Raw genomic sequence first — 8,652 nt, forward strand, 5'->3', positions numbered from 1 at the left:
AGACAAAATATGTGGCGAATGCCAGATTGGTAAAAAAACTGAGAGTACTCACAAAAAGGTGAACTCCAATGCCACATCTAAACCACTCGAACTTCTCCACATGGATCTCATTAGACCAACTAGAACGGAGAGTCGAGGTGGCAAAAAGTATATTCTGGTGATAGTAGATGACTTTATTAGATATACTTGGGTAGTCTTCTTGAGAGAGAAATCAGAAACTCTCGATAAAGTAAAAATGGTACTTAAACGTATCCAAACTGAAAAAGAATCACAAGTCATTAAGATCCGTAGTGATCATGGTTCTGAGTTTGAAAATAGTAGTTTTGAGAAATTTTGCAATGATCAGGGAGTATCACATGAATTTTTTGTACCTAAAACACTACAATAAAATGGTGTAGTGGAAAGGAAAAATAGCGTAATTCAAGAAATGGTAAATGTAATGCTAAATAGTATGAAGCTTCTTAAAAATCTTTGGGCTAAGGTAGTAAATACTGCTTGTTATATAATTAATCGCGTTTACACTAGAAAATTAAACAGTAAAACTACTTATGAAATGTGGTTTGATAAGAAGTCTACTGTCAAATACTTTTGAGTTTTCGGGAGCAAGTGCTACATCTTGCATGACTGAGAAAATCTGAGTAAATTTGACACCAAAAGTGATGAAGGAATATTTTTAAGGTATGCTCGAAATAATCAAGCATATCGGGTTCTTAATAAGAGGACTGGTATAATTCAAGAGTCCATTAATGTGGTTATAGGTGATCATTTGAATACACTTGTCTCAAGTTCAAAAAATGATGAAGTTCTTTTACTTGATAAACCAGACTCTTCATCTAGTCAAAATAACACTGAAATGCGGACAGTTAAAGACCATCCATCTAATTAAATCCTTGAAAACCCTCTCACTAGTGTACGCACTCGTAAACAACTGGAAGATATGTGCAACTACATATGCTTTACATCCTAGATAGAGCCGGCTAACATAAAAGAAGCCCTTACTGATGAAAATTGGATTGTAGCAATGCAAGAAGAGCTCAATCAGTTTGTTAGAAATGATGTTTGGTATTTAGTTCCAACACCGAAAGATAAACACATTATTGGAACAAAATGGATTTTCAAAAATAAGTCTGATGAACTTGGCAATATTATAAGAAACAAGGTTAGGCTAGTTATACAAGGGTACACTTAAATTGAAGGCATCGATTATGATGAGACCTTTACCCCAGTAGCTCGTCTTGAATCAATTAGACTATTTATATCCATTGCGTGCTTTAAAAAATTTAAAATATATCAAATGGATGTAAAGAGTGCATTCTTAAACGGCGATTTGCATGAAGAAGTTATATTGAACAACCTAAGGGTTTTGAAGACCCTAAGCATGCTAATCATGTTTATCGCCTGAAAAAGGCACTCTACGATTTGAAACATGCTCCCCGGGCATGGTACGAAACGTTGACTAAGTTTCTACTAAGTCATAACTTTGTAATGGAAAGTGTTGATAAAACACTATTTGTAAAGAAACATAATGATCACATATTAATAGTTCAAATATATGTTGATGACATTATTTATGGATCTACTTGTACTAACATGACTGTTGAATTTGCAGATCTTATGAAATCTACATTTGAAATGAGCATGGTTGGAGAACTAAACTATTTCTTAGGGTTGCAAGTCAAACAGCTCTCTGATGGTTTCTTTATCTCTTAACCCAAATATGCTCTGAACTTAGTTAAAAAGTTAGGATTTGAGAGAGAGAAAAATTTTGATACTCCAATGAGTACTACTCTAAAACTCTCTAAGGATTCAATAAGTAAGAGTGTGGATCCTAAGTTGTATCGCAGTATGATAGGTAATTTACTTTATTTAACTGCGAGCCAACCTAATATTGCATTTAGCGTAGGAATTTGTGCTAGATATCAGTTGGACTCTAAAGAGTCACATCTGATAGTTGTTAAGCATATTTTACGATATGTCGCTAGTTCAACTAATCTTAGTCTCTGGTATCCATATGATACTAGTGTGCAATTAGCTAGTTACATGGATGCTGATTAGGCTGGTAACATTGATGATAATAAATCGACCAGCGGTGGTTGTTTATATGTCGAGAACTGTTTAGTTTCTTGGTTAAGTAAGAAGCAAAGTTCTGTATCGCTCTCTACAGCTGAGGTTGAATATATTGATGTAGGTAATGCATGTACTCAGCTTGTGTGGATAAAGAGAATGCTAAGCGATTATGGATTTGCGCAAGAAACTATAGTTTTATACTGTGACAATTCAAGCGCAATTAATATTTCTAAAAATTCAATTCAATATTCACGAACTAAGCATATTGATATTAGATATCACTATATTCGTGAATTAGTGGAAGACAAGACAATTTCTTTGGAATATACTCAGATCGAGAGTCAACTAGCTGACATATTCACAAAACCGCTTGACAAAAACAGGTTTGCAAGATTAAAATTTGATCTTGGTATGTGCAATATGAACTGATGATTTGTATCTATTTGTATCATAATGTATATGTTATTTATTTATTTATTTATTTTTGAAATTTTTTAGAATTCAAATTTTATGCAAAATTACATATTTTGTGAGGTGCACGACCAGTCAAGTACATACTCGACCAGTCGTGGCACAACCGGTCGAGTATGTATTCGACCCGTCGTGAATCACGGGTTTGACCGTTTATTTGGGGAAAATCTTCTTTTTCTTCAGTTGGGTCTTCTTTTCCAACATGCCCTACCTCAACCGGTCGAACCCATCTTCGATTCCTCCATGGTTAGTGTATTATTTTTTATTTTCTTCTAGATTTAAGTACTTTGCACTTCATTTTCTTCATTTGTGTGGTTTATTTCATGATTTATGATTGTTTTGGGGGTGTTCTATCAAAATATCTGATTTACTGGAAACCTTTCTTGTCTATTTTGCAATATCTTTATTCTTTGATTTCTTTATTGCAATGGAGGGTAGAACCAAGAAGAAAAGATCTCGTGGTCCCTCTTCTTCTCGTTCCGCTCCTATCACGGTGCGCTATCTTTGGTCACCCGTGGAAGATCCCGAGTTTGTGCGGGATATTTGCTTGTGCAATGTAATAGTTGAACGGACTGTTAATCCTGATCACTTGGCACCATTTGGTGTTGTTCCTCTCCTTCAGTCTGTAGGATGGGATAACATATTACATTAGGGTGAACCGGTATACCGCTCCATTGCGCAGGCTATGTATGCTTGCATTAGTGACTTCTCTTCTGAGAATCTGACTTTTACAATTACGACCAGAGAAGGTCCAATTGATGTGAACCATTATCTTATTTATGGGTTAATGGATATACCTGTCAATGATGATAGTATTCCCATTAGTTCTCTTGTTGCAAAACCTTTTGAATCTGAGAAGCAAATGCTCACTAGAGTTTTATGTAATATGGATGCGGAATGGAGTACTGGGAATGCCTTCGCTTCCAAGTTTATGTTACCCAGATACATGGTTCTCCATCGGATTTTTATTTCAAATGTCTACCCTCGATATGGTAACAAAACTGAGCTTACTACATTCATGGCTCGTATTCTCCATTCTATTGTTACTAGAGTCTCTATGTGTCTTCCTCCACTTATCTGTTATATCATGATTCAGTTCCGTCTCCATCCAGGTCAAAGTGACATACCCTTTGCCTATCTTATGACTGTTTTAGCCACACATAGTCTAGTGGCTATACTTGTTAGAGAAGCTCCCATTCACCATCTACCATTCAACAACTCAAACATAAACAAGATGAATTTGAGATTGGCTCCAGGCCAAGTTGATGTAGGTGCTGGTGGAGCAGTAGAAGCAATGAAGAGGAGGATGCTTTACCTCTAGATGATATCAATATGGATTACCTTTTTGATGAAATCGAATCCGATTATGCTGCTGATCCTGATTATCAGCCATCTGATTTTGATGCGTGTTTGCGCTCACTTAAGGAGAAGGTTGAAGGTATGCATGTGTCTCAAGAAATGTAATTTAAATATGTGCGTAAATATCTTAGGCGCATTAACAAGGGACTTCATCAAATTGATCCTTCCATACCTGCTCCTTCTTCTGGTTTGGATTAGTTTTGAGTATCTGATATGTAATAACTTTTAAATACTTGAATTTCTTTTTGTGATTGGACATGTTTTTAATGGTTATCTTGTCTCTCTGTTATCTTAACCTTACCTCTCTCATTACTCTTATGTTTCCATCATCATTTATCGGTTCTTTCCTTTGTCATGTTCTGACAAAAAGGTGGAGAATTAATCATGCCTATTTCATTATGATAAATGTGAAGAATGAATGTGGAACTGTAATGTGGAGAATGAATGTGGAACTGTGGAGAATGTGATTAGGTGGTAACATTTTTTTTTCTCCTCTTAGATTCTATGCAGTAAGGTATTAAGGGGGAGTATTGATTTCCAGTTTATAACTAGTGCATGATTCTTTGACCAGGTTGTAACTGGTGTATGATTCTTTGACTAGGTTGTAACTGGTGCATGATTCTTTATTGTGCATATCTTTTCTATGTGCATCATATTATTTATTTTGTTTTGTCACGAATTTGACAAAGAGGGAGATTGTAAATGCTATCTTATCTAGCTCCTAGATTTGTTAAATTTTGTACTGCCAAAACCTCTTGGAATATGTATCTTGTGTAGCTTTACATTCAAGTACAAGAATAAAGGTCTTTGCATCAAGAACTTCAAGTGCAAGAATAAGAGGTTCAAGTACAACATCAAGTGATAGATCAAGCTTTCAAGCTTCAACTATGTCAAGACAATGTGCTTTACTTTGAAACTCAAAGCTTAAGTAATCTTCTTAAGTTGGAACTGAAAGTCACATGGTCACTGCTTCAAGCACATCTTTGAAAATACAATGACAAGCTTCAAGTACTTCAAGATAAACTATCAACCGAAGCAAACGATGTTTTAATGTTCAAATCTCACCTATAAGGTATGAATGACCTTAGATTGACCCTAAGTTAGGTCATATTGATTACATTCTTAATTTGGGTTATTATATAATTTTATAGACTTTTTCTCGACTAGTCCTAGCCTGTGTTCGACTAGTCCAAGTACTGGCTCGATCAGTCCAAGAATTTTCTTGACCAGTCCAAGGTTTGTTACTAATTTTCAAAATTTTTTGTTGGACCCTGGACCAATCCTGGAGACTGGTCGACTAGTCGAGTGAATAGTGCTCGACCAGTTGAGCAGGCTCGACTCAAATTCCAGCAACCGTTTTTTGTCCCACTCGACCAGTCGAGCAAGCCACTCTACCAGTCGTGGAACGGTCTTATCTTATCGCGTCCGAAATTTTAAAAGTTTGTTGGTCCTTCGATTAGTTAAGCTGATCTTTGGGCCAGTTGAGTGAACAATTTTTTCACTTATAAATAGAGCACGATTTTCAGAGTTTGATAAGTCATTCAAGCAAAATCAAGACACCACTCTGAGAGATAAGTTTGTGATATTCTTAAGCTATTTAATGCTCATTTAATATTCTATTTAATTTAACTTTTTGCATTTGATTTTGGGTTATATATTCCAATCTTATTTGAAGAAGGGATTTAAGTTTTTTTCTTTCTTAGAATCAAAATCAAATCAAGCTAGCCCAAAGTGATTTAATCTAAAAATCATTTATAACCCTTTCATAAGTGAGTGTGGACATTGAACGTCTACATTGAACATCTACTTCAAATTGGTTTTACCGGGTTTCATCAAAGGAGAATATCCAGATAAGTATATTTACCTTTTTTTTTTTGTAAATCTCTTTTTGATTTTTGAGGTTATGCCATGAAAAATCTCTTTTTTGGTTTGTCTGAGATGATCCAAAAAATCTCAGAATGTGGAGTTTTTGAATTGTGTAAGCCCACATGAAAGACACAATTGTGAAGGTTTTAGGTAAACCTTGAAAAACCTATTTCATAGTGAACGCCAATATCTCGAGGGAGAAGATATTGGGAGTCGAGTAGTTGTGTGGTTGTTTTTCTAAACATTGGTGTATACACAAGCGAACTACTATAATTTCTGGTGTTGTGGTGGATGGTTGATTGTGGTTTTGTGTGAATGTTGTAATTTTTTTTAAAGCCTTTGTGGAGAATGTTGTAATCTCTTTTATACAAGTGTGAAAATGTTGTAATAGCTTAGTTTATTTTCTTTGCTATTTTTATTCTCCTATGTATTGGTTTGCGTTTTTGATACATAGACCGTCCTAGAAATCAGGTTGTCTTACTATAAGCCATTGGTTTTTGGTGTAAGGTTGTCCTTAGAATAACATCTGTATCAACCTCTCAATACTTGTACATTTGAGATTGCTATTCTTTTCTGCTTTGTGGGATTGTTAAGTGCTATTTTTATTTATATCTGTCTAATTCCACATTTAATTTTTTAATTTGGCATAGTCCTTTTCGCCCCCCCTCCCCCCACGTCTAGGACTCTTAGCTCGGCCTTTTCATGTATGATGTAACCAGCACCTACATCCAGGTCTGTATAACCTAATCTATAGGTTGGATGTGAAATAAACATTACAGAGGGCTGTAACGCCCCGTGTTTTCAAGACCAGAGTATGCGACCTGTTTCCTAAAAACCCGAGTGTTAACTTATAAAGAGCCAAATCACATATATAATCCTTTTTTTTTCTTCATCAGAGTTAACAGATAAGCGTAGAATGGACAAGTCAGCATAGAAAAAAATTTGTATTTTATTTAGAATGTACAAAAGGTTGCCCATAATGACTTATACAAACAAATGTCCCAAACTTACAATTATAAGTGAAATGATGTTACATGTAACCAAAGCAAAATATAACAAATCTGGAACTGTAAACCATGTACCAACTCTTGACAATACAATCATGTATCTTCAACAGTGGTACTCTGCTCCTCATTAGTCTGAACCTGAAACTCAATTAAGCCACTTGTGCTACCTGTATGGTTATATATTTGATGGGTGAGTGACCAACTTAGTGTGAATTCCCCTCGTAATTGCATACCGCTGCATTAGGTAAGCATAGTTATAAAACAAAGCATACAAAACAATGCATGATGCAGGTCTTATTAGATGTATGGATTCGTAAATGCAATCATCGCCCCTGTGATGTACATCCTTGCGGAAGTTAGGCTCGTCACCCATGCAATCATCGACATGGGAAAATCATTCAGTCGGACAAATACGTACATCACGTACAATAGCAATAGATACTGGTCTATGCCATGTATGTATGATTAGCTAAACTATTATTAGTCCAGTTATAATCAACCAATTTAAATAAGCTCAAGGTCACTATAGGGGATCGTCACTAGCGTAGGCCGACAACTCGGGCATAGGTCCCATACCACCATCCCCGACTCATGAGACTACCATCTTAGGATGTTTAATGAAAACCCGTTGACTAGTAGCCAATCATATTACAGTATATGGGGCTTACCATTGCATGATTGCATAGAATAAAACGTCAAACTTATCTAGGGCAAGTACCAAAACAAAACTACGTAAGGCGAGAATATTAAAACTAAGCCACATAGGGCGATTAGTAAAACTAAGCCACGTAGGGCCAGTATCGAAACCATGTGGTAAGAAACCATCCTTAAAACCATTGGACACAACAAACCTTAGATGGTAGGCCTATATCAATGATCCATTTAGACCACCACTCAATAACCACTAGATCGAAGGTCCATTACAATCACCATCAATCGAGTTACATCCCAAGTATGGGTGTACATTTATAAGTGGGGGTTTTCCACTGATGTACCAATCTAAGTTCCATAAGCAAACCACAAGTAATCCACAAGTATGAGAAAATATGCAAGATAATCATTAAGCATGTTATCGAGCATATCAATTTCAATAATTAGCACATGTACTCACAAAGCAAGATATCAATTAGCAATTCAAAGTTAAAATAAAACCATCACTTATACTAATGGGAAAGATGGAAAGCTCAAGGGGAAGAATCATCACCTTATAACTTGCATCGCCTACCAGCATCGCTAGGGAATGTGTGTTCACTTAAAATCAAATCCTACCATAAATTAAGATGTATAATTAGATCCAAGTTCTACATATTGCCTAGGGTTTATGATCATAGTCTGGGGTTATCTTTTAGGGTTTTAGTGTAAAATTAGGGTTTTCCTCCCAAGGTTTAGTCCTAAACTTAGATTCTAGGATTTGAGTCCTAAATTATTATTAATATTATTATTGTACAGTAGATCAAATAATATCCATAACAGGAGCATTGATCCATTAATATTAATAATGATGATTCACAAGTTTATATTTAAATATATAGGTAAGGACAATATCTAGTGTTCTTATGATGACTTATAATTCATTAAATAATAGAGCTAATAAAAATAGGATATTTACTAACAGTCAAATGATGATGACTAATGATAATAATCATATTACAGGAATTACACTAATCCCATAAAGAAAATGATAATATTTCCTAATGATAATAATCGTAACTGTAAATAATGAATCTAGTCTCGATAATTGATACTATGGTCTATCATTAAATAAAATTACATCATTTGATAATTGAAATTTTGTTTCACAATAACTAGGTTATATAGCGGACTTTGACCTCACCATAAATTATGGAATTGTACCATTAGATCCATCCTAACTTACTATTTA

Source organism: Magnolia sinica, chromosome 9 (genome assembly GCF_029962835.1).
Source record: "Magnolia sinica isolate HGM2019 chromosome 9, MsV1, whole genome shotgun sequence".
In the NCBI taxonomy this organism is placed as follows: domain Eukaryota; kingdom Viridiplantae; phylum Streptophyta; class Magnoliopsida; order Magnoliales; family Magnoliaceae; genus Magnolia; species Magnolia sinica.